We start from the raw sequence: 27547 nt of genomic DNA, 5'->3' as shown, positions 1-27547 counted from the left end.
GCCGGGCAGGGTTTCCTCCCCCAGGTGAGGTAGGTGCTGTGCAGGCCCTGGCTCCCCCGCCCCCGAGGTGCTCACAAGTGTGCACTGCGGACCTCAGGTGCGGTGTTGCTCACACTGAGGGAGGCTCAGGCCGGGCAGGGTTTCCTCCCCAGGTGAGGTGGGTGCGGTGCAGGGCCTGCTCTCCCTCCCCTCCGCGTGTGAGGTGCTCACAAGTGTGCACTGCGGGACCACAGGTGTGGTGCTGCTCACTCTGAGGGAGGGAGGCTCAGGCCGGGCAGGGTTTCCTCCCCCAGGTGAGGTGGGTGCGGTGCGGTGCAGGGCCTGCTCTCCCTCCCCTCCGCGTGTGAGGTGCTCACAAGTGTGCACTGCGGGACCACACGTGCTGCTCACTCTGAGGGAGGGAGGCTCAGGCCGGGCAGGGTTTCCTCCCCCAGGTGAGGTGAGGTGAGGTGGGTGCGGTGCAGGGCCTGCTCTCCCTCCCCTCCGCGTGTGAGGTGTGCACTGCGGACCTCAGGTGCGGTGCTGCTCACACTGAGGGAGGTGGCTCCGATGGCAGCCTCCCCTTCCTCCCCCAGGTGAAGGGCGCGGTCGCCAACTCAGGTCCGCTCTGTTTGTGCGCACAGACTCGCATAAACCGGTCCAGCCGCTCTGTCGGCCTCGCCGTGCCCGCCTGCAGCTCCGTGAAGACGCCGGGCGGAAGGGGGCTTCCATCGGTCTACTCCAGGCTACGGGTATTTATTTACATATTCATTATTAGCCGGCTAGGTAGCCTCAGACTCGAATCTCTCATAAATCACACTTAATGTGAACGCAATCTGAGCAGCCCGGGGCGTCTCGGCGAGTAAACAATGTAAACAAGCGGTGGGAGTGGTAAATGCATGTTTGTTCACACCACGCTGACCAGCTGCACAACAGTGCTCCGGTGAGAACACGGGCCTAGAAGGCGACGGGGTCCCCGTTTATTCGGTTATGTGGCATCCACGTGCCCCCCCTCACACGCGTCACCTGCTTAGGGTTATGTGGAGCGCCATCATCTCTCAGTCCCCAATTTTTTAAAGGGTAGTATGCGTTCCGCCCCACACCACTGCATGTGTGCTACGACTTGCGAGTGTTTCCTTTTAAAGGGTTGAACTGACTGCAAGACGTCTTTAGATCTCATGTGCGGATAATCTGGCTCTTACAATTTATTTATGGGCCCTTGCGTCACTTTTACGCCGCCGGTGCGTCACTTTTTGTGACGCACCAGCGGCGTAAAAAATGTGCCTTGCTGCACCATATTTACAAGTGACGCATCTAGGTAGATGTGTCACTTTGTAAACCCCTACGCCACATTCTACCTGCTCCAGGTATAATGTATGCAGGGGGGGGGCGTTCTGACGCAAGAAAGGGTCGTAGGAGTAATGCAGTGAGACCTGAGATTTCACTGCGTCACTTCTAGGACGCAAGTGTGTCAATATCTTACACCTGACTCATGGCGGGCGTAAGTCTGACGCAGGCACATTTCACATGGATCTTGCCCATGTGTAATAACCCATTGCTTGAGTTGCGTCACTTTTGAGACACACTCCAGCAATGCGTCATTTTTGTGCCTACAGATATGTCAGAAATACTGACCTATCTGTACCTCCTTGCGACATGATGCGTCATATTTACAGTATGACGCATCATTGCTATCGCAAGGAGGGCGCATTGTAACGTGACGCATTGCTGTTTTCTCGCAGCGAGGCGTCACTTTTCATAAATGAGGGCCTCCGTGTTTTCCCCCGCATTGAAACTGCGTAGTTGAAGCAATGTCTGGTATGCACGCATTGCTTTTTGCACCTGGCTGCAGCCAAGAACTTTTTAGATTGTTCACTCGAACCTCCCTGTTTGTTACGTGTTGTGTGCTGCTACTTTCGAAATATATAGATGTTTTTTTTTTATGTATCTGGTATACCAGCCAGGGTTTGTTTTGATTTCTTTATACCAGGTACAGTAAAGGGAATTAAATGTATTTGAGCCTTATTATACATGTCCACACGTAATATTAATGTATATGGGGTACTGTATATGAATAGATGTGTAATATGCTGCGTATGATACATGGAATCTTGCAAACCCTATATAAATCCAATCATTAATTTCCATGTTCAAGGCAACTTCTAACTACCTAGTTACCAGTAATAAATAAACGAGGCGGCTACTCCACTGTAATACCTTATTACAGTTAAGTTTCGACACCCCAATGCTTTCTGCCAGAATGAGCAGCCAAAGTGAAAGGCAGGGCACAGAGCATTATTAAAGCTATAGTTTAAATAAACAAAACATGACTCTTCCTCCTTCTGCTCTATTAAACTAGATGAACAGTGATAAGCAGAAAGGAGATATTTATGGCAACATATTTATTTTATTCAGATAAGCTTTTATTCGATTTTAGTTTAAAAGTCATAAAAGCATCAACAGTACATAAATAAAAACCGTAACATTTCATAAATACAGTAACAGATCATTACAAAATTAATAAAACAAGATTAAATAAATATAACGAATCAGCTAATCAATATGCAAGGGTTTCGTTATCAATGAAACAACTCTAAAACAATATACTTATCAGTTACATCCTACCCTGTCAGTTTAGCTCAAACTTATGAGTGGCCTCTTAATAGTGGGGTCTTAAAAATACAATTTTTTGGACAAAAGTTCAGGACCATTAAAGGCTAAAAAGTTGGTTCTATGTAATATGTGGGGAGCTCGGGTAAAAATCGTACGGATCCCAAATGCGAATGGTGCCATGTCTTTCTTTGGGGGGGCAAAATCGTAAATAGGGGACAACATTCCTGTTTTTGAATTTGATTAGTATCAGGTCCCCAGCGATGTCTTTGGGCAGCGTGCCTAACCATCCCACCCTCCTGACACTCAGGATACCACCATCTAATTCAGGTGGCAAGGGTCTATTGTTTTGTAGCCAGAAAATGACCTTATTTAGCAGGTCCTGCTGGGATTCGTGTGTTCCCTGGGTGAGGGCAGGGACCCCAGAGAGGACAGACACATATGGGGCGGCTTCAGGAGGTAGGTTGATGCGTGGCATTCTTACCGGAGCGGGTCTAGCCACTGTATAAGTTTTTAACGCAGGTTTTAAGATTACTTTGGGGCCTGTTGGGGTAGGTATACAGGGAAGCTGTATTTGAGTTACATCGTTTTTACAAATACCAGACTTACGCTTTTCAGGGGCGATGGGAGGGTTAGGGCAGACGGATGTAGCCGTTGTATTAGTTGACGGAGGATACTTTCTGATTACTGCCTCAATGCTAATCAGCCTTTCCCCCAAGTCGTTGATTTTTATGATCAAGGGTGAGATGACAGCTGACAACAGTTGCTCAATTTGGGCCAATAAAGTCAATTGGGGAGACAAGACAGGGTCATCTAATTTGTCCGCGGCCGGGTCCTCCATTAATGCTGTTGGGTTAGAGGGAGATGATATTGCGCTGGTGCACAGATTTTGAGTACTAGCATAGTTCCCATTGTCAGTTTAGCTGTCGTGCTTCCCTCTAATGTTGAGACCCAGGGGCGAAGCGTTTACTTGGTTGTGGTCTTTACGGGAGGAGCAAGGTCCTGTGGGGAGCCATTAGAATTTACACAATAAGTGTCCACAGTAGGGGAGGTTATTACATCAGGGACGTACTTTGTGCCACACAGGGCGTTGAGCTCTTCCCAAATGGACATAATGTTTATGATAGTAATGAATACGCCAAAACAGTCAATGAAATTGAAGCATCACAGTACCTCCTCCTGTGACGAAGCAAATGGGGTGGCCCGTCCCGTCCTCCTCGTGCCTCTGAGGGCCTCAGAGGGCCCGCCCTTTGCCCGGGCTTAGCCCCGGGCGCCGACCCGAGCGCGATCCCGCGACGCGGGTGCTCGCGCTGACCTTAAGCGCACCTCCGGGGGCGGGACAGGATGCAGGCCTTCCTAGGCGCAAGCAGTGCTGGGGGATGTAGTCCCCGATCTGCCGCCTCGCCGCGATGGTTGGGAAGCGGCAGGCAGCAGGGAAGTAGAGAGCCTGGTGAGTGTTGCAGCAATGCAGCGCTGAGGCTGCGGTGGTCGAGGAGCCCAAGTGAAGACCTCCCAGGTCATTGTCAGCCCAGGTCCCCCGCTCCCCCGGGGCTCGCGCTGACCTTAAGCGCACCTCCGGGGGCGGGACAGGATGCAGGCCTTCCTAGGCGCAAGCAGTGCTGGGGGATGTAGTCCCCGATCTGCCGCCTCGCCGCGATGGTTGGGAAGCGGCAGGCAGCAGGGAAGTAGAGAGCCTGGTGAGTGTTGCAGCAATGCAGCGCTGAGGCTGCGGTGGTCGAGGAGCCCAAGTGAAGACCTCCCAGGTCAGTGTCAGCCCAGGTCCCCCGCTCCCCCGGGGCTCGCGCTGACCTTAAGCGCACCTCCGGGGGCGGGACAGGATGCACGCCTTCCTATGCGCAAGCGGTGCTGGGGGATGTAGTCCCCGCTGCCGCCTCGCCGCAATGGTTGGGAAGCGGCAGGCAGCAGGGAAGTAGAGAGCCTGGTGAGTGTTGCAGCAATGCAGCGCTGAGGCTGCGGTGGTCGAGGAGCCCAAGTGAAGACCTCCCAGGTCAGTGTCGGCATTCATGTGATAGGTAATTGTAAAAATATAAAAACTTTCTGCATGTTTCTACACAATCCAATATATAGCCTTATTTAAATCGGACTTGTTTCAAACTGGTTTGAATATCGTTTTGCAGCAAATATCCAACAGCTTTTTTTGTCATATCTAATTTTGCACTAGAGATTCTACTGTCATTCTTTGTGTTTACAGACATGTTATCTTCTAGATGAAAGAGCATTGCACCAAGGATTTAAGTGGTTTGTGGGAAGGTTGATGCAGTTACCATGTACTATAAGGAATAAAGTACTCCCTGTGGTATATTATAAGGATATTGCAAGTCAACTCCGAGTTCTATAACACTACAAAATAAATCTGCCTCTGGCCACTTTCCTCTATAATGGTCAAGCAACTCCTCAGTGACTTGCAATATCCTTATAATGTACAGGAAGGGATTCTTTATACTATATATTACCATTGCGGAGCATGGGTAGGAGGCGTGACTCGTGAGAAAAAGCCTTCAGTGGGTCACACTTCTCGTCCCCCAACATTTACGTATATTTTACTTTGCCCATATGGTTTATGCTGGTTTTATATCTTCAAGTAATTAGAAATAAGTGTTTATCTGTGACCAGAGGTAAAAATGGGTTTAGTCTGTGCAGGGAGATGATATCCCAATAACTAGGCCGTGTGAATATGACCCCAGTAGTTTTCTTATACAAAGTGATCGTAGAATAGAATCTGTGACGTGTTTTCTCAGGTGCGTTATTGTGAGTAGTTAAATCACTTTTGCACTTTAGTAATGAATGTGTGAATTCCATATATATATATATATATTTTTTTTTTTTTACACATGTTCCAAATAACCCATATTATTGGGTGACATTTTCTTTTCACCAACATGGCATAAACCTACTCAGTTTAGGTACAAGCGGCCACAAAACGCAAGGTACAATATATCTGTGAAGACATCTCTTCAGTCCTGAACTAAGTTATTTTTAATATACTGGATTAAGGTTGAAATAAAGGTATTTCTATGAGGTTGAGAGCAGAGATTTTGATAAGTGAGCAGGTTTGCGTTTATTGCCTTGTCTATGTGAGCACAGTGGGGGATACTGGCGCGCCTGTATATAAGCAATGCACTCTGTTTAGAAGGCACACTGAATATTTTAATGTGTGCATCGTAAGGCACTTCTGTTAACGCAGAGTGAACTGGGGACATTTCTTTTCTGTGTTAGGTTTTCTGTTCTGTATGGGAGTAAGCAAGAGATTTGAAAGCCTTTTATTGTGTAAGTGGAGTTCAAGGGTCTCTCTCCCTCTCTCTCTTTCTTCCTTTTTTATGTATTGATTTCTCAAGTTTTTTATTAGTGTAGAGTTTTTATTGCCTTTTTGTTTTTGTATTTACTTTTTTTTTTAAAGTAAATCAACGAGATAAGTTAGTGGGCTGAAAGGTCACGGCTGAGACATGCAGAAATCGAAAGGTTACAACTACTAAACCTGAAAAAGTCAACTCTGCACTCCTCTTTGGTTACAGTAAACTGCGTACCATAAAATAACAAGCATTGGAAATGCAATAGGTCTCGCATTAGGAAAGTTTGAGCAATTGGTATTGTAAATGACACTTTTTTTATTTATGTGTTGGTTTTGAAAATAGCAAAAGTAATAGCTTTGTCAGTTACAATGTCAATAGTTTTAACTTTCGCAAATGTGACACCTATAGCATTTGTAATGCAATGTGTGTTGTCTTTACGTGACTTAGATGTATTGATATTGCAAATAACAATGGCTTTTAATTTTGTAAATAATTAATACTTAAATAAAATTTATTGTAATTTATAAATGGCAATAGCTTAAACGTTTGTAATTTAATTTTGTGAAGATTATGTTCAGTGTATTTTATTGTGACGAAAATCCAAGAACATTGCATTTGCACCTGGTGGTGGATGTGGTGGTGGTGGGTGTGGTGGATGTGGTGGTGGATGCGGTGGTGGTGCATGTGGTAGATGTGGTGGTGGTGGATGTGGCGGTGGATGTCATGGTGGATGTGGAGGTGATGGAGGATGTGGTGGATGTGGTGGTGGATGCGGTGGTGGTGGTGGATGCGGTGGTGGTGGATGTGGTGGTGGATGTGGTGGATGTGGTGGTGGATGTCATGGTGGATGTGGAGGTGATGGTGGTGGCGGTGGGTGTGGTGGTGCATGTGGTGGATGTCATGGTGGATGTGGAGGTGATGGTGGATGTGGTGGATGTGGTGGATGCGGTGGTGGTTGTGTTGGATGTTGTGGTGGATGCGGTGGTGGTTGTGTTGGATGTGGTGGTGGATGTGGTGGATGTGGTGGTGGTGGGTGCGGTGGATGTGGTGGTGGTGGGTGCGGTGGATGTGGCGGTGGATGTCATGGTGGATGTGGAGGTGATGGTGGATGTGGTGGTGGATGTGGTGGTGGATGTGGTGGTGGATGCGGTGGTGGATGCGGTGGATGTGGTGGTGGTGGATGCGGTGGTGGTGGTGGTGGATGCGGTGGTGGATGGGGTGGTGGATGTGGCGGTGGATGTCATGGTGGATGTGGAGGTGATGGTGGATGTGGATGTGGTGGTGGATGTGGTGGTGGATGCGGTGGATGTGGTTGTGGTGGATGCGGTAGTGGTGGATGCGGTGGTGGTGGATGTGGTGGATGTGGTGGTGATGGTGGATGTGGTGATGTTCAGTGGGAATTTGCCGGACAATTTACATTAAGATGTTTTATACTTCATGGACATTTTCAGGGTTGTCTTTGCTTTGTTGTGAAAACTAAAGGGCAGACCGAAACGAAGATCTGAACCCATCTACCCTTGAACAACCAACATAGTACCATGGCACTCGTGCACTGCAATGCTTGCACCAAAATCTGCACAGAATGAGCAATGCAAACACATTTGCACCTATTGCTGCAGAAGCCCGTTTTGTGCAGCCATCCATCTGTGGGTTTTAACTGTTAATATGAAGAAATATGTGCTGAGGCACTGGCAGGAATCATTAATTTCAGCCACCTGGTGTAGTCACACATTTCCCCCAACTCAAAGTTAGGCCCTTAAAAGGTTGGGCAATGAGACTTAGCATCTCAGGGAAAAAGTTTTGAGTTCATACATTTAATTTATTCAGAACACATTTCATGTGAAAACTGAAGTGTTCGACCACTGGAGAAATGTACATTTGTAAGTATTTCCACCCTTATGCAAAAATCCGCCTAGTACATTTAACTATGGTAAACATTTGAAACCCCAAAAAATGTAAGCTAGTCTTTGGTGCTAGCTGATTCGACAGCCGCCAGGACACAACTAGGGGTGTGCAAACTTTCTATCTCACGAAGTTGCCACAATTGATGCAAGCACTGCAATTAATAGGATTTAGGTAGACCAAATCACCATGTGAGTTCTTCAGGTGAAAGTTGGGACTTTCACATTTCTGAGTTGTTGGTTGTGAGGCCAAAAATACAGGCCAACAGCATTCTAAACAGTTTTAAAGATGTAAGAAAACTGGACAATTTTCAGCACCAACTAACACCATCCGTGGGAAATATAGGCAATGCGCTGGAAAAACTAAACTATGCTAGGGTGCAAATGCAGTTAAAGCAGAAAAGTCCACGAACTAGGGGTAGCCAAATAACTACTCAAAACGTTGTTGGTGGTGTTAAAAAAAAATGTGCACTCCCCACACAGCAAACGTATTACACGCAGGGTTTAGCTGCAGATGTTTTTGCTACTGTTCAAACATTTGCGAAACTCGCCTAGAAAAAATGCTCTTTTCAGGTTTTTACTTTCAAATTGTTGCTCTTTACAGAGACATTTTAAGCGTGGGAATTTGCCGGACAATTTACATTAAGATGTTTTATACTTCATGGACATTTTCAGGGTTGTCTTTGCTTTGTTGTGAAAACTAAAGGGCAGACCGAAACGAAGATCTGAACCCATCTACCCTTGAACAACCAACATAGTACCATGGCACTCGTGCACTGCAATGCTTGCACCAAAATCTGCACAGAATGAGCAATGCAAACACATTTGCACCGATTGCTGCAGAAGCCCGTTTTGTGCAGCCATCCATCTGTGAAAATATTATATTTGCACTTAGAAGGTCGATGCAAAAAAAGCTCATGCAAAATTCACTGCACTTGTACAAAGTTTGCATAGTCTGGCCACACTCAGAAGTTTTTCGTTGTCCAGGCTGCAGTTACACGTGTGCTTACAAGCATCTTTCTGAGCGTGTACGTGTGTGTTTGAGAGAGAAAAACAGAGCGAGAGAGAGAGAGGGGCATAATATGAGAGAGAAACAGAGACAGTCATGAAGACAGGCTGCGGAAAGAGTGACTGAAAGAAAAAGAGTAAAAGAAGGGGAACAGCAGAGAGAGTAATGAAAGTTGAGAGCAAAAAATGTGCATGCAAAAGGGAGAACGAGAGTGCCACGGAGGCTAAGAGTAAATGTGTGTGTGTGTTTGAGCGTGCGAGTGAGAGAATACAAGAGACGAGTGATATGTAAATGCGGGGGCCTTTGAAGTGAAGCTTCACTTGTGTGTGAGAGGTGTGGGAGGAGTGCGGCTCGACTGAGCCAGAGCGCACGCTGGGGGAAGCTTGTGGGGCGGAGCTGCTGGGGAACAGATGGCAGATGGCTGACGATTTGATGCTGTGCACGAGCATTTCACGGGCACAGCACCAAATCGCCAGCTAGTTAAACATCTGTTTAAGCCCCTTTATATCGAGCTCCCGCTCTCAATGCGCATGTGCGCATTGAGATAGGTCGCTCGACCTAAAAATGTGTTATAGTGCTTAGAAAATGGCAAAAGTGTGGTATGAAGTGCAGTATAAAACACTACTGTTATTATTCTGTTATGTGGTGAATATAAGTAGAGAGTTAGTGTATCTCAATCCAAACCACAGGTCCGCTGGGGCGCAATTTCTATTCTAAAAATAAAATATACATTTCGCATAGTATTTTTCATCGGTTTATATTGGTTTTTTTTAATTGTCATTTTTCACTTACCCTCAGAGTAAAAACAACCAATGATATACATAAATCAACTTTATAACTATAAGCAATATCTCGTATAGTAAAACAAATCTAATCATTTTTAGGATTGTTGGTGAAAACCTTTACCAGAGTACTAGTTAGACAAATATTCACATGGACAAGTGGAAAGTGGGGCTAGAAAAGTCTTTATCCATATAACTCCCAGAAATTTCTCCATTTAACGTTTTTAAAGGTCTTTGACTTAGTTCTTACTTAGGTGCCTATTATGCTTTCTGACGACCTAGTCAGTTTCAATTCCAGCCGCCTAATTTCAATGTAGGCTGTCCGATTTGAAACCAGCCGGTCATTCCGGCTGTATTCCGCCGGGCTCTAGGAGCCCCTCGACTAGTCGGGGACTTGTCCGTAATCCCAATGGACGGTGTTTCCGCCGTGGAGATTACGATGTTCAGTTTCCAGCAGGCTTTCCATGTCAGGCTTTCCAACACGGAAAGCAAGTAGGACCCCCTTCTCTTTGCGGCCTCTGGTTGGAGGCCGAGGGGGCACCTATGGTACCCTCCTGTTGATCCCTGCACCCTGTGGCAGGCGCTGTTAGATGCTTGCCACGCGGTGCATTATGATTTTGCAATCCCAATTATTTATGCCAATACAGTTCCAAGTTTAAACATAGATTCCAAATATCCCTTGTTGCGTCCTGAATCTGAAATCCAAAAACTGGTGATGATCAATGTGTTCTGTCACTCATTCAGAAATTTCGATTTTCTCCAATATGTCTGTTCAAATGTGCCTTTTTTTCTAGACCCAAAATGCCTTTCTCCTGAATTTTTTAATGTTGAGATTGCTGCTGTTTAAGCAAACGTGATTCATAAAAGCATTACACTCACTTCGTAGACGCTCTAAACATTATTATCAATAATGCAAAACAAGCATTGCCAGAAACAATAGTTCAGGCGTTGACTGCCAACCTAACTTAGCAATGTTTGCCTCATTTTATAATTGTTTTGATGAAATTATCTTTTTTTAACTATTAAATAAAAGGTAGTTACTGTGAGCACATTCATGGGTGGCTACATGGAAATGTTGTTTGTAATGGTTATGCAAACAAAATTCAAATATGGTCGCTTTTGTGTGCCTTTGTGTAAGCATGCACACAAATGGGGTTCCATTTTTGAATGCTTTTTTACTACTGCAAAAGTATTCAAACATGGCAGCCCATCTGTGTGCATGCACACTCCTAAGCAACCACCTTTTAACTAAGTTTTGTTCAAATAAAAAAATGTCACCCCCCCTCTCCCCTTGGGCGTTTTCTCCTTCGCTCTTTCCCCTCCTGTCTGTTACTCAAATTACTCACCATGTATATGTCTCACACCATGTAAATATAATTTTCAATAAAAAATTACTGGAAAAAAAAATAATAAAAGACTGACACCACACCCGTGCGTGTGGAAGCTTGCACACACACACGGGCAACCATTGTAGATGAATTATGCATGCACTCACTGCACACATCTGAGATGCAAGCATCCCAGGCATAGTGTTTGGGTTGTGATGAGCCCTTGCCTATGTAAAACAAAAAAAAAAGTATAGACTAAAAAGTCCACATAGATCACTGGCATTGACTTGAGCGGCTGCCTGGCTTTTACAAGAGCCGGATGCTGTCACTCAGTTGAGTTCACCAATGACTGAATTAGGCAACTTATTGCCCCAAGCTCTATGCTGTAGTGGGTGGAAGAAATATGTGAATGATGCAACAGACCTATAGATGAAGAGGACTGCTGGATGAATCATTTTCATGAGCTAGTACCCACATGCCTTTGAAAGAGCATGTGGGTTCAATTATACTACCCTGTTCTATATGGTGAGAACCTAAAATGTACCTCCGTGGAGCAAGACATCCCCCCCTTTCTGCATGTACTTGGGCTTCTAAGCACTTACTGAATAAAATGAACCCCTTCCCTGGCCTTTATCTACCGAGCATGGGTGCAACATATGCGAAACATGACCCGCGCCAAGGTTTAGTGAGGTGGGACAGAGAAGGTAAACTCTACTCGGGTCCATGTAGTGCCACAACGATAGTTAAGCTTTGCCAAAAAGAGGGCTAAATTACCCCCGCCTGCTCCTTGAGTAATCCCTGTGCATCAAGCAACCACTGCACACCTCCCAGGCTAATCTTCCGAAGGGGAGGTATGCCAAGCAGCTTGTGACCTTCTGCCCACTGTGGGTGAAGCTAAAGGGAGGGGGCAGGCCTTTAAGAGGAATACAAAATACTGGGGGGGTCTCTTAAAAGGGCGTGGCCAATGTAATGAAGGGTGTGGCTTAAAACGCATAAGTAAAACATCTGTGCTTAGCATAGTGTGCTACTTTCTGTCGTTGAATCCAGATATACGATACAACAAGCAACATCATACCTGCAACAAGTTAGGACTGTTGGCTTTGTCAATGGTTGTTAGTTGCATAAGATAAATAAGTAACAACTATGGCTTGCATGTAATATTGGAAAAAAAGCTTCCACTTAAGGCACTGGTGACACCATGACAATGTTGTTGATCCTGAGTTTAAAAAAGAGAAGGGAAACCCAGAGAGAAAATGACTCTCTTTAAAGGATTTCCCTTCCCCTACAATGCTCACCTGGCGTGACGTCATGCCGTAACTTCTCCACTAGTGAGAAGTGAGCTTCGATGTGCATGCTGCCCCTGCAGTCTGGAAAAACCAGACCGCCTGTGCCAGGGCACAAACAGAGCCGGATAGAGACCCGTTTCGAGCCCCTCTTTAAAACAGGCATTTACAATGCAACTGTCTCGCCTTTGCAAAAGTTAAAGCTATTGGCATTATAAATGACAACATTTTTATTTATGTGTTGGTTATGAAAACAGATAAATAAATGGCATTGTCATTTATAATGGCAATAGCTTAATCTGTCGCAAATGCGAGACCTTTTGCATTTGCACTCACACACAGAGAGCCACACACACACACACACACACACACACGCAGAACCACAAACATACACAGAGCCACAAACTATTTTAACCCTTTTTTTCTTATAGAAAGTTTTCTAAAATCGCTTTTAAAAATATAATCTAGCATCTTTTTTATGTGTTGGTATTTGTTGACCTCAGTTGGGGGTCTGAATCAAATAAAATTATTATTGATTGATTGATTGATGCCACTATGTCCATTGAGGGATGAAGGAGAAAATGGAAGGGGGGGGGGTGTTTGAAACGCCAATGTTCCTTGCCATGTGTTGCTATGCCAAGCCTGTTGTCTGCACAGCGCACCCCTGTTGTCGGGTCCACCTTGTCACAGGTTCGGGTAGGTACATGAAAATGAGTCTGCCAGTGTAAATGGCGTTTACCCCATGTGTGAATGCTTTGTGTTGTGTGATGTATGATTGCTTCTACCTCTCTCCCCCACCACAAAGCTTTTTTTCCCAACAGCTCCCAAGGACTTTTTTGTGGTGTTTCAGCATTGCCCGTGTCATACACTGCAGTGTCTGGCACTGCTTAGCGCCCACCCTGGGCCATTGGGCTCCCAGTACCGCCTGTGTTAACTCCGTGCCTCCCCAGTGCTCATGACATGCAGCTGAATTGTTTCTAGAAATGACCACAGCTCTCGTGACATGCCGACAGTGGCTGCAGTTCAGTGTCGTCTTCCAGCAGAGCGATATGCCCAGTGTCTTGGGTTAATTTGTGCCTCCCCTGTGACCGTGATGTGTCCGGTAGAGCCAAGTATGACCTGTGTCTCGCTAGCCCATGCCAGCATTATCCATGTGCGGGAACAGACCAAAAAAATTGATCTGACCCTGTGTAACGTAATCTGATGCTCACGTAAAGCACTCCAGTATACTCGGGCCGAGTTTGTGCTATACAAAAACTGCAAAAATAAATCTCCTGAGAGAAGACCCAAAGCTGGCTGGATTCGGGCCCGCATCCCCCAAGCCATGGTAATGGGTCCCCTTTGAAGCAAAGCGTCCAGCACAGGATTCCGCTGCGTGCACGAGTAGCGCCCTAAAGCTCTTTAGCTCCCGCGCCCCTTAGCACGGCATGCTGTTGGTGCGCACATAGGAAGAGCATATGGCTTATAATCTCACGCTCAAATTAAGATGACCCCATCTTTGTTTTACGTGGAATCCCTCTTGTCACATGCTCGCACTCTGCCCCTGCACCATGACACTTCCGGGCATCATATGTTTGACTTTCATTGACACGTGCTTTCCATCTCTTTTCTCTCCTTAGAACCTCACAGACTGCAGCCACTGTGATACCAGAGTCACAGGTCATCTGTGAACAAGTTCACAGAGACTGAGAAGGACAAATATTCTTCCTGGGAAGGTAGTAGAGCTGTGTTGTTCCTGTTTGAACTGCCTGGGCACATACAACTTGTGGAAGGAAGACCTGCCGCTATGTCGGTTGTGTTTACAGCTGGTTCTGTGTGGAGTGTAGACTCTGTAGAATGTCAGCTAAACCTTGCGAGCTGCACTTCAAGCAAAAAAAGTTAAAGCATGACGGTCACGGTAAAATCTCAGGTTACACGATTAATTGGAACAAGTCAGAGCTATACGTTCTGAAAGGCCAGATATCGACGCTCGGCCCCGATTGTCCCCTGAGACTAGCTGGCTCTTCTTTCAAGTATTTGGGTATACATGTCACACGGGATCCATTGGAATATACAAAATTAAATCTGACGCCACGATTGGAACGGCTTAAACAAGATGTCCAAGTCTGGGCAGGGTTACCATTAACAATGCTGGGAAAAGCAGCGCTATATAAAATGATGTCTTTGCCACGTTTTCTATATATACTGGAAAACACGCCTTTTCCGGTGGCGCCGGGATACTTTAAGAAAGTGGCAGCAGTTGTCCCCGGTCTGCTTTGGGGCAATCGCCCGGCACGCATAGCGCAAGCCAAGCTACACAGGGGTTGGTACGATGGCGGAATTGCATTGCCGAATCTTCTCCTGTATTATTGGGCGGCACATCTTAAGCCCATTAACCAGTGGATACATGTCTCACAGACTGACCCAGCGTTCCAGGCGGATAGGGCACAACTGGGCACCAACAACATGCTGGCCCCGCTTTACGATCAACGTAAAGTGAGAACATTAACGGGGCCTACCAAACTTACTGTGTCGATATGGTATGCGGCACTGGGCTGGAAGGGGAAGATCACCAAGCTCACCCCACTTTGGGACACCCGTGCCTTGGGAAACCTGAGATGCAGTAGGGGCTTCTCTCACTGGGATTCCATCGGGATATCCACAGTGGGCGACATGTGGGAACGGGGTGAAGTCATTTCATTCGACCGTCTGAAGGAACTATATGAACTGGGTCCACACGAAACATACCGCTACATTCAGATACGCCATGCATTGCTTGCAGCCATCCCCTCCGGGTTGGTTCTGCCAGAATCATCACCGCTGGAAGATCGACCTCTAACTGACTTTATGTTAGAAAGAGCGACATCACTGACTTACCGTAAAGTCCTGAATAACTTGCCTGACCCGTTGGCCCCCCTGAAAGATAGGTGGGAAGGGGAAGTGGACGCCCTAGACGAACACGAATGGAATGAGGCGCTGGCATCCCCTAAGGAGGTGGGCATCCCAGCTAGGCTGAGACTTGTACAGCTTAAGGTCCTCCACAGAGTATATTACATGAGAACACTCTTACATCGCATCCACAGAATACAACATCCCTTCTGTCTCCGTGGCGGTGGGGAGGAGGGGTCCTTTTTCCACACACTCTGGGACTGCCCACGTATACAACATTACTGGAGACAAATACTACGCACTGTGTCTCAGACTCTGGAGACCTCACTTCTCCCAGAACCGAGGCTATGTCTTTTAAATGTGTGGGGAACTCTGGGTCACATTAGGCATGATAGTGGCTAAGAGAGATATTGCCCAGCGTTGGGGGGCCGCAGAACTACCAACGAAGTTGCAGTGGTGTATGAATATGGACAAGATGATGGTGACGGAGAGGGCGGTCTACTTGAGCCGCGCATGCCCTGGAAAGTGGAATAAGATATGGTCCCCGTGGAATGTGTATCGCTGTGAAATTTGTGACCCTCTGCCAGAGGACGATCAGTTGGACTCGGGTGATGAGGGGGGGGCAGGTTGAGAGGTAGAGGGAGAGTAGGGACGTTATACAATTACACATAGATGTAGGGATGTCGCCACCTTTCATTTTGGCCTGAACTCCTGACAACACATAGCAGCACGTATTGTCATGGGACCTTTCATACGGCTAAAGTGCACTACTATTTCTAGATGACCGCATTGTGATTTCCTGATTGTTATTTCTGTTAATTTCATAAAAAACAAACAAAAAAAAAAAACCTTAACTGACTTGCAACATGATACTGATTGTATACCTTTCACCCGACCGTATGAACAACCTTTTGTACTTAGCAGCATGAATACAACATGGACTTAATATATACATGACTTCCAATGCTCATTTATTAGCGGTCGGCCCTTTGGGTTGTAGGCAAACTGCTGTGTAAATCTGTGAAGGTATAATAAAGGTTTTGAAAAAAAAAAAAATAGTTAAAGCACTTTCAGATGTAACTTAGAGGTCTTATGTTTTAGGCTCGAGAGGAAATGTTATCCTTCACCGGTGGGTGTAAAGAGAGTGGTTGAGTGGCATATTAGTAGCTTGAGTTATGCGACATGTAACAGTGCTATATAAACAAAACTCTTAGTTTCTTGGAGTTCATAAACCCCTTCTGCTACACACGCTTGCTCGCACCTACCACATTCTGGCGTGGGTTGTAGCTTCATACTCCACCCTATAACTTCAGTTGTGTTGGGTGAAACCGGCCTACTTTTGGGAATTTCAAGTTATGCTAAAATTACGCCACACACTTTTTCCATAATTGTGCTCCGTTTGCAGTCAAAATTTACAGTGAATGCGCAGGAACAAGAGAACGTGATTAACTGTTTTTTTTTTCTAGTGGTTTCGTTTTTTGCCCAAATGCATTCTTGAATAAAGAAGGTAAAGTGTATGGAATACCGGGTACTGACTCTGTTAATGCTCAGATCACCGTCGCCCGCTCTAATCAGCCGAGGGAGGGCAGCAGCTCCGGGGGGTGGCCCTTTAATAGCGGCCAAGAGGAGGAAAGAGTGTCTGATTACCCCCAGGTCCTGAGTGAGGCGCACGGGAGTCGCAGCGCTTCTCGACTGCTGGAACAAAGCTGAAAATGCTTTGGAGCCGAGGATGGGACACAGAGGGTGGTGGGTACGGGGGAGGGCGGGGGCGGGGGCGGGGGCTGTGCTCAGAAGGGAGAGTGTCTAAACAAAACTGGGTTGGATCCACTGATGTCACTGGGGAAGTGGCTGAAAATGCTCAGAGTAAGCAAACCAGACTTCTGTAAGCCTCGTCCTTTTCAGACTGGGCGGCGTGTTTCTGACTGTTTACAGCCTAGAAAGAAAGTCAAAAACACGCCACCCAATCCAAAAAGGACTGGGTTTAGAGCCAAAGAAGAACTTCACTGGGACCTCTTCTCCAATGGCTGGCCAACGTTTAGGAGGCCAGCCAATGGAGAAAAGGGGCTGGACTTAACCTCGATACTCCAAGTCATTAAATCTCACCAGCAAGACTGCGCATGTGCGCAGCCTATGCTAGCCGAGACCTAAAAAACTGCCGGTGCTCAGGCCCGGTGACACCGGGCCCAATTAAAGGTCAAGGAGGGAGAAGCCAAAGAACCAGTGGTGTTGCAAACCCTTCACTGTCGGTAAGGTAGTGGAGGAAGGGGTGGGGGGCTCTGGCAGATTCCCGCCAGGGCCCGAGGATGAGGCTGGGGCGGCGATTCTCTCGCGTCTAGACGACCGCAAACTTGTGTGTCGCCCCCTTGCAACGCCACTACTTCGAACCTTCCACTGTTAATGGGGCAGGTCGCAACCTCTTGACCAGATCTGCATGTTTTCTACTGATGCTGCAGTCAGCATACACGTGAGCACGGAGTGTCCAAAATGTAACGCTTCCTGCAGAAACCCAGGGCTTATAAACGTGTTCCTTTTGACAGATTTACAACAACAACAAAAATGGTCTCAAAGTTCAGCTGAAGAGTTTCTGTCAAATACTTGGAAATAGAGAATATAATTCTGATCTTTAAACAAACGTTCCTCTAGGGGCCAGTTCAGGATCTGGCTGCGGATTGGGAGGGTCTCCGGCGTCTGCCCTTGAAGGACACAATGGCAACCCCCCTGCTGCCCTCTGCCCACAGGACTTTCGCCATGTACGGTCTCAAACCGATATGGGGAGTAGTTGTGGCGTAGTGTCTGACCTGCTGACTTTGAAACGGAGCTGGAAGGTTCGAGCTCCAGGCTTGGCTCGACATTTTATTGTTCTCGGCAGATCACTAACTCTCCCCTCCCTCCCCCCCCCCCCCCCCCCCCCACCCCCCTTGATAAAAGCGCTCGAATGGCCTTTTATCCGAGTTCGCGCTTTATAATACATCTGCAAACATAAAATGAAATTATGTCCATATATATATATATATATATATATATATATATATATATATATATATATATATATATATATATAATCTAATACAACCCGAATGTATTGATGCGCTTTACATGAGAAAGACACATTCATTATTTGGTAGGCGCAGCGCGATTACATGATTTGCCCCGCATCACAGGATGTTGAGCCGACGCCGAGGCTGGAATCCGGTACCCCACATCCAAGGTCGGCAGCTCTAGCCGTAAGACTAAATATATTCTCTGTCTAGGTTGCTCGATATGCTCAAAAACAGGGATTTTTTTTAATTACGGCGAGACCCGCTACATTACTCCGTAAAATGAAAAAGACCCGTGGAGCCGCTGATGGGAAGGGGCCACATCTCTTACATGTTTCGGACCCCCTGGTGAGTAGGCGGAGCCAGCAAGCAAAAGTTTTGGGTGGATGTAGTTTTTCCATCTACGTCACGTGTTTGCTGCGGGGGCGATGCGACCACCTCAATAAAAGTAAGGATCGTTGCGAGACAGGACTCAACTCATGGGTACCACTTAATTACCATGGAAGGTAAAGCATAACATGGTTTTTATTTGTTTTCTGAAGTGGACCACTACCCAGGAACAGTGCGTCCAGGTGCCGAAGCTACAGAGCGAGACCGATATACTAAAATGACGAGGTGGCAAAAAGTATAACGGGAGGCTTTTAATTCCGTCTATAAATTGTAGTTGTATCTATATAGCGCTTATTGTCGAACAGATATTATTTGAGCCAAAATTATGTACTCGGGTTTCTAACACAATATTATCAGCGTTCCTCCCGTTGTGGTGTATGTTTGTCTTTCCAGTTTATCACCTGTGCTAGTTAGCGCTTTGCACGCGCTCGCGCTCTCTTTTTATAAGAAGAAAAACCAGTTGAGCACGTGACCTTCACAGAATGTCCATAACTCCTGTATCGGGTCATCAGGGGCGTGTTACTTTCCGAGGACCTGCTTTTCAGTCAGCTGGAACGAAGCACTAGTGAAAAGTATACACATACATAGTGCCTATGTAGGCAACACTCCCCGCCCTTTGCAAGGTTAGCATGCACAATGGAATAAATAAATACACAACGCAATTCTTTGTTGGGAAAATATTGCTGCAGGTTTATTCCATACAAAAGTATGCAACATGGTGGGTTAACTTGCGGCCGATCCAAGGGCAGGCAGCGGTGACTGACCTACGCTGCCCAGCCTGCCTGAAGAGCCAAATTGCACCGTGGCCAATCCAAGAGGTGCTACCAGTTATGAGGGGATTACCCCCTCGAATACCATGAACCAATGGTCCACCACTTTACTCATGCCCTTTTTAGGGCGGAGCTTTGCAAGGCAAGCCCTCGGTTGCTCAGGCTTCCAACCGCCCGAAGGACTAGCGGGGCGCCGACTCTTCTTTCGCCAGGGTCTTGTCGTAAAGACTCCTGGGGTTTGGCACAGGCACCCCTATTGTGCTCCTGAAGAGGTAACCTTCTGTACCCTTCCACCTTCGAATCGCTCTGTAACTCCGCCTGCAACACAAACAAAAACATGAAATAGTCCTACCTAACCTTGCTCCCAAGCCAACACGCCTGGTATGCGGTAGGGCTGGAGACTGCGTGCCCGGCAGCAAAGAGGGTGCCTGAAAGGTGGAGGGAAGGTATTAATACCTTCCCCCCCCACCCTCTGTGTGCCGGAAATGATGCGGCTCAAGCGTCGGGCTGTGGGACTCTTCCCCAGGGTCCTAACCACGTTTAGAAGGGGTGTTGGTGTGCCTAAGTGGCACTAAGGTGGCAGCCCTTTTAGATGGCTTTTTACGTTTGCAGCTGCAAACATTAGTGCAGGGGCCCAATGATTTTCTCAGGAGGGGCCTGCTGTCGAATGCCCAGACTGCCTATTCTTGGTCCCACCTTATGCCTCTTTCTTCCACCACCCTACACTTCAGTTTTACATAGTGCAAACTTGACCATAAGGTAGCGCTGTACATGAGTACCAGTTACATTACACAAGGACACATTCCTTGCGGAGAGGATGTGGTCACACGGCTAGACTGCCGACCTTGGAGCTGGGAAACCAAGGTTCGAGCCTCGGGGTCGACTCCACATCCTGTTATTCTGGGCAAATCACTTCATCTCCCTGTTACCCACCACAAAAAAAAATGAATGTGTCCTTGTGTAAGGTGACTGGTGCTCATGTAAAGCGCTCCAATACCTTTTGGGTCGAGTTCGCGCTATATAAAATCTGCAACAAAAAAAATAGAGATTGGGATTTTCCCAAACCAGTGGAGCATAGTGAGAAAGACTGCATCTGAGATGTTCCCATGTGAAAAGCGGTGTGTGTGGATGTTGCACAAGCTGTACCAGGAGCCCTCTATGCCACTGATGCTGGGAGGACCGTGTGTCTGGCTGGGCCCGGAGCAGAAGTAAGGACACCGGGGTGCATTCTGAGCTGGGTTAATGATGGACACGCTGTACTTTCTGTCGGTGGGGAGCTGACATGAGAGAAACTGTGCTCAGCAGCCCCCTTGTACAGTAACACTGGGTACATGACAAGACCAGCCCATGGCTTCTGGTTGAGTGTGATGCTTGCACACCCCTGTGCCTCCCCACTAGCGTAGGCCAAGCCAAGCACTGGCTCGGCCCGGATGTCTGGCTCAGTTCTGGTGTACAGAGGGATGGCGAGCCAAAATGGAGCCCAGCACGGCACCCCAGGCAACCCACTTATCTCCTAATGGAGCTGTGTTTAGAAACTATCACTACCCCAACGAGCATCACTCTTTAGACAGTCCAAAGTACTAAATTAAACACATTCTCAATAAATCAACTTTTTTCATTATTACAGAATCTTAAAAGGGGGTTATCCTCAGCGGTCCAAGAGATTGGGGGGGGGGGCGGGGCGAGTGGCCATGGCATCTTCAGCGAGTATTTGGTGCAGGAGCTGAGCTCTGCGGCTGTGGTAAAGATTGTTAACCCCTTGACCTCAGAGAAAATTCAGCAGCGGTGCTGGGTTTTTAATGAGTGGGCAGGATTCGGATGGCCGGGGCCGTCCTCCACACACGCCCACCGTGACGCATGACTGCTCCCGGCTGGCACGCACAGGCAAGGGGTTAAAGTGTCCCCAAGGGCTCATGAGGCCTGTGATCTGCACTTCCAGGCCCCTTTCAGACTACTTTGTAAGGCCCGGAGGGTGCAGGAGTCGGGGGCAGATTGGCAACGCGGGCATTCGGGGCATCGGCCGAAGGGCCAGTGTCTCCATGCCCTCTGTGGGCCGTTTTTTTTTCTCCTCTTTCCCAGCCGCACAGTAAAGCTGCATTCATTTCTCGGTCTCTGTCTTCGTGCTCTCTGTGGACTAGGAAAGGGGAGGGAAAAAATCGGCCCACAGAGGGCACGGAGACAGAGACAGAGAAATAAATGCAGCTTCACTGTGCGGCCGCAGCGATTATCCGCTGTGGCCTCTCCTTCACCCCCTGCCCTGCAAAGTAATCACGCTGAGGGTGGCTGGGGAGGGGGTGATTGTTTGCAAAAATCGGCCTCCCTGAGGGCCAGGTGTTGCTCAGGCCTTTGAGCCATTTTCACCTCGGTCCCCCTGGGGCCCACCCAGCACATAAACAGTGTTGGTTTTAAAACCTCGCCCACAGCCCTTCACATTCAGGGCATAGTGGGCGAGGAAGAATGGGTCTCGCTGTGGGGGCCAGGCGATCTTTGCAACTTGCACCATCTTCACCTCAGCCTCCCCTGACTATCATGGATGACCCAGCAGCTGTGTTTTTTGTGCTCCCCTACCAGGACATTGCCCTGAGGCCTGGAGGGCTGGGGAGGGCTGATTAATTTACTAATTGCAGGGGCCTCACTGCTGTTCATGTGATCCTGAGCTGAAAGTCTGGGGAGGGCTGAGTATGTTAGTAATAGCAGAGGCTTCGCTGCTTATTAGGTGCTCCTTCCCTGGAGGGTTCGAATAATTTTGTGACAGAAAGGGGCCTTGCTGTTTTTTTAGTTGCTCAGCATGTAGGCCATTGACACCTTGGCCCTGTGTCCTGTGCAAGAACAGTATCCTCTCACTTTCATTCCTTGTCTGAGCCAAACATCTTTAGGATTTTGGGGGCCCTGGGCGAAACATATTTTTGGGCCCCTGTTCGGAACAGATTTGAATTTATAATCCAATTCCTGCTCTTTGATGCCCTCTTTCAGCTGGTCACTGGACAGTGCACTACCATACTTGTCCAAATTCTTAATGTATTTACATCTAATATTCAAGGACATTGACATGTGTTTTTCAATATTACAACACAGTGACAGCTCACTAAAATTACTGAAAATAATCTCAGTGACATCCTTCCATTTCTCATATGTGATGGCCTGTTTGATCTCAAAGACATTTTTTATGGATGTTGCATGAAACAAACACATTTTTCTGCAAAATCTCTGTGATAGGTTCTTACTCATCGCCCATATTAAAAATAAATTTGAAAAAATGGTATTTAAAACAATCTGTTTAAGGAGTATGCATGGTCATTAGGGCAAGCTTCTTGAGTAATCCTCAGTCTACCCATGGCCAAGACTTAAAGGCAGCAACAGATATGAATAAAACTGTGTTTTTTGTATATGGACATCACCCGCTGGCTGTGAAATAACTTTATGACTGGATTGTACAAATTCATTTTTCAGCATTCTTTACACCCCAGACTGCCTTTTCCTCGTTTGTGAATTCTTACTTTTGTTATTACTTGTACTATTCCCAGAGATTCCAGTCTTACCCTTTCTCCTTGACTTTGTGCTAGATTTCTGATTTATGTGATGATTAGAGTCTAGGACATATCTGGTTGGGAAAGAGTATCTAACGACATTGTGCAGAGGGTTAAGACTGCAAGTAAGTATTTAGTTTTCAGAACTGCAGTGCTCCTAGTCTTTACCAATGTTACTTGCTCTGTAAGCTTTAAAAGGCTTAATTTACTAAATATTTCACTACAAATTAGACCTCAAAGAGTAACCAAATGGTGTTTCATGAAAGGGCACGCCCCTTGAATGTGGGCCACGCCCCTGAATTGTGAGCCACGCCCCTTGAATGTGGGCCACTTTTTTCGTCAGTGCCCGGGCCAAATTGTGATCCCAATCCGACCCTGTGCAGGACCCTGGCTGCACCCTACACTGAGCTGCTGGAACTCCACCTGATGCTGGGAAATGCACAAGGGGCCTAGTTATCAGGGACCCCTCCTGCCCCCTACACTGCAGGCTGTGTGCAACGGAAATTAGACCAATTCACCAGTTCAGTTGCTTTATTTAGAGATTTGCCAGTGCCCCTCCTCCTACAGAGGGGCGGAGTTTGCATCTGAATTTTACGATTTGTGCTTGGTCAGACTCCTGCTGCTCGGGGTGGACCTGGGCAGTAAAAAAATAATAGTCCAGGGATAGACAGGAGGGCATTTGCCACATGAGAAAGGCTGCTAGATGGCTCTGTGATCAGGCCCTCATTGTCCCAGTTCTGGACATTCACAATATTCCATTGAATTCTGGGAGCTGTAGTCCAGGTTCATCTCACTGCAACCATTTGAACTGAGGCTCAAGGTCCTACTGATGTGCAGAAGGAAAAACGCATATGGGATACTTATTTCATTTAATTGTGTATACGTTTTATAAAAACACTTCTCATCTAGGTCACTGTAGAGGGTTTGAGCAAACGAGCATTTGCAATGCAATAGGTCTTGCATTTTCTAAACTTTGACCTTTTGGTATGGTAAATGACAATGCCTTTTATTATTGCAGGTTTTTTAAACACATAAATAAAAGGCATTTTAATTTACAATGCCAATAGCTAAAAACCTCGCAAATGTGAGACCTATTGCATTGCAAATGCTTGTTACAGCTTGAAGGCACTTTAAGAAAAAAAGCTTTGTCCTTTCATCTATTAACAAGCATTTGCAATGCAATAGGTCTCGCATTTACGCAAGTTTGAGCTATTGACATTGCAAATAACAATGCCTTTTATTTTTGTTTTCAAAACATAAATAAAAGGCAGTGTCATTTACAATGCCAATAGCTTTAACTTGCATAAATGAGTGACCTATTGCATTGCAAATGCTTGTACTACTCAGTTATGCTGGACTATGGTAACAAAATGAAATGTGGCATTTGAGCTGTTCAAATAAAGAGTAAATCAGTGTTATTCAGTACACCTGGGCCAGAAAATAATATATGTTATTGGTCCACATGAATCCCCACTGGCTTTTGTAAATCTAGCATACAAAACTATGACAGGACATCAAGGCTAGACCAACCTCCAGCACACTGATATTATTGTGGGTGAGAGGTGCACACTTCTACCCCTAATGGCCAGCCTGGTCAGGAAGCGTGAAGATCAACCCCTTGCCCTGCTTGTATGTCAGCCTTGCTCATCACGGGTCCTCTCCCTGAGACCCCCTGCCTGATTTTGGCCCCTGAGGCCTGCTCCTGGGCTGTGTCCCTGAGTCAATCCCAGGAGCCCTATCACTCAGACATGCCTCTAAGGCCTGCTCCTGAACATTGTCCCGAGGCCTTTTCCAGCCTGTGTCCCCGAGGCCAGTTCATGGGCCCTCCAACTGAGCCAAGCCCATGGCCCTTTGTTTGAGTCCCGCCCCTGAGGGGCCTGCTCTGGAAGGCTGCCACTGAACCCTGCCCCTAAGGCCCTAATCTCTGTTTCTCGGCTCTGCCCAGAATGCCTGCTTGTGGGCTCTGTAGATCAGCCCTTTAATGAGTCTTGCAAACAAACACCATCCAGTGATTTCTTCCCAAGAGGCCTACTCCTGAACTCTGCTCTTGAGCCAAGCCCCTGAGCCCTACCTCTGATTTCTGCTCCTGAGACATGCGCCTCCGCTTGTTCCTGAGGCCTGCACCTGAACAAAGCACACAAGTCCTTTCCCTGAGGCCTGCTCCTGAGCTCTGCCTCCGAGCTCTGCCCTGAGGCCCTTTCCCTGAGGCGTCCCCATGAGCCCTGCGTCTGAGGCCCGTTCCCAGGGCCTGCTCCTGAGCCATGCTGTCTGTTCCCGAGGTCTGTTCCACAGGCCTGCTCCTGAGCCCTGCCTCTGAGCCCTGAGACCCGCTCCTCAGCCCTGTGTCTGTGTCCTGCCTCTGAGCCCTGAGGCCCGTTCCCGAGGCCTGCTCCTGAGCGCTGCACGCGAGGCGGCGAGCTTTGTTTGTCGACTCTGCCCAGAATATCTGCGGCCCTGGCTGTATTTTCTCTGCCTTCTCCGTCATTCCGGATACAGGAGCAGGTCCCTAGGCCCATCCTGTGCTCCAAGCCTTGTCTCGAGTCATGCCCCTGTGCCGTGTTGTTGAACCCTTGTCCCTGGGGCCTCTACTTTCCACAAGGCCTTTTAACTGAGTCCTGTATCTGGACCGCAAGCCCTTTCTCTGCTCCCTGCCATTAAGCCCGCCCCATATACTTATCAACCTCCAGTAGCCCTCCTTCCTCCTACCGGGTCCATCTCCTGCCATCCTGAGCCGCCCGCCTGCGTTAGAGGGCACACGCCCTTCTACACAAAATGAGCATCTCCGCTCACACTAACATCCCTATGCACATTGCTGACCATATGCCCGCCATGCTCAGCGAGCACCTTTCACATGCCGGACTCCCAGTGCCCACTGAACTCTCTATTCACACTGAGCGCGCCGTAATGCTTGTACGTGCTGACAGCATACACTGAACTTCCCGTTCACACTGAGATCCTTATGCACTGTGCCCTCGCCGTGCTTCCGGCCCACATCGTGATCTCAGACACCTTGTATGTGCCGTGCTCATAGTGTGTCTTGTACACGCAAACGAGGTCCAGATTCACAATGAGCTCCTCGTCCGTTTCAAGGCGCTGCGCTCCGTCTGCACACTGAGGCCTGTGTGAGCGGTTAGTCGGACAGACACTGCTTCACCCATAACAATACATAACATGTGATAGAACTGAGTTAACGCGACACATGCTTACAAACCATTTATTCATGAGCATTAACTACTCGAGGTTCTCCAGTTTGTAGAAGGAGGCAGAATTAAACAGGATGACGCCATTAGAGTAAGTGTTCTGCCCAGACGCCGCGAGCGCAGGAGATGCCATGCGCGTACTCATCACCTGTCCGGGCACGCACATGTCAAGCGGGCGGTTTGAGCGTGTGAGCCAGAGAGGAGACGCCATGCACGTGCACATGACCTGTCCGTGCGCGCACATGGTTTGTATCCCTTTGCTCACCAACCCCACAACCATAGCCTCGCTAAGGCGAAGCAGCGCATGCACTGCGTTTGCTAGGCGAGACCTAAAAACTCTGAACCAGTGCCTTAACAAAAGCCCCAGCAGTGCGGGGTCCCCGAGCTGAATGGAAGGGGAACAGATGGATAAAACAAGTGAAGAAGTTATTAAAAGAGAAGAGAAGAAATATTTCACAGAGCGTGGAATAGTGAGGAGTAGGGGGATGATGAGCATCATAAAGTAGAAAAGATGTTGTGAGGGCTGGATGAAGATAAAAAAAAAAGTCTGAGGAAGTAGCACGCATGGAGCCTGATATTGATGAGCAAAATGAGTGAGGTGAGTAGGGGAATGGGTGAGCATGTACTGGGGTGGGGAGAGGAATACAGAAAAGTGAAGGCAGTGGGTGACGCTTGCAAAGGATGGGGATGATGAGAAATGAAGGTGGCTACATAGGAGGGTCATGAGCAAATAAGTGGTGGGGAGAGGCTAGATGAGGATTGTGAAGAGATTGGAGGACTTTGATAGAGCAATGAGGAGAGATTGATTGACCCCTGGAAGGTGATGGGTAAAGAGGGGGTGATGGAAGTGGGAGAGACTGGTGGGAGTCATGAAAATAGGAAAGTAGACCAAGCATGTCAGTAACAGTTTAGGAGAGAAAGTTACATTTTGAGACACTTGCTTGAGCTGCACGTTTCCTTTTTGTTCCCCTTAAGATACATTCTGCTCAAAAGAGTGACAACAAAATAGTGGTTGAGAAATGAGCCAGCAAATTACAAGTCCAGTCATCAACCTCGGCAGATGGACTCCTGGCACAGTGGGCAGATGGGGGCAGAAACCGGTCCATGTTTAATGTCTGGTTTGATTGCTGTTCTAATTGTTGCTGCACTTATACACATGTAAACCAAGTCTTTGTAAGCACACAAGATCTAGGAGTATGCTCCATATAGACCAGGCCTTACTGCTACCACGGTTTAGAATGTGGAGAGCTACCAGTGAAGAACAGGACCAGAGACATGCCCGGGGCCGATTACGTACACGCAGGCACCCACCTAGGCACATTCACACCCCTCATTTCTTTACATACACAAACTCTGTACCCCATAGGCTGCAGCAGCGAAGGTGAGGCTGACGGAAGAGGGTGAGGTGGGGAGTCCAGGGTGTGGTGGAGAGCGGGAAGAGTGAGGTGAACAGAGGGGAAGGTGAAGCAGAGAGACAAGAGGGTAATAGGGAAGAGGCTGAGGCGGGAGGGAGGATAGTGTGGAAAACATATGGACGGTGAGTGGGAGAGG

At 47.5% G+C, this 27547-nt stretch overlaps 1 protein-coding gene across 1 annotated transcript in view; it reads left to right on the top strand.

Moving 5' to 3' along the window:
- The first annotated feature begins 437 nt into the window (after positions 1-437).
- Positions 438-27547, top strand: part of GPR160 (G protein-coupled receptor 160) — a 213740-nt gene continuing 186630 nt past the window's right edge. Inside the window, exon 1 of the mRNA XM_086944297.1 lies at positions 438-731. The gene's annotated coding sequence lies outside the window, so the exon portion shown is untranslated. The remainder of the gene's footprint in view (positions 732-27547) is intronic.

Source organism: Lissotriton vulgaris, chromosome 11 (genome assembly GCF_964263255.1).
Source record: "Lissotriton vulgaris chromosome 11, aLisVul1.2, whole genome shotgun sequence".
NCBI classification, from domain to species: Eukaryota; Metazoa; Chordata; class Amphibia; order Caudata; family Salamandridae; genus Lissotriton; species Lissotriton vulgaris.
This window is presented reverse-complemented; position numbering and strand designations above follow the sequence as displayed.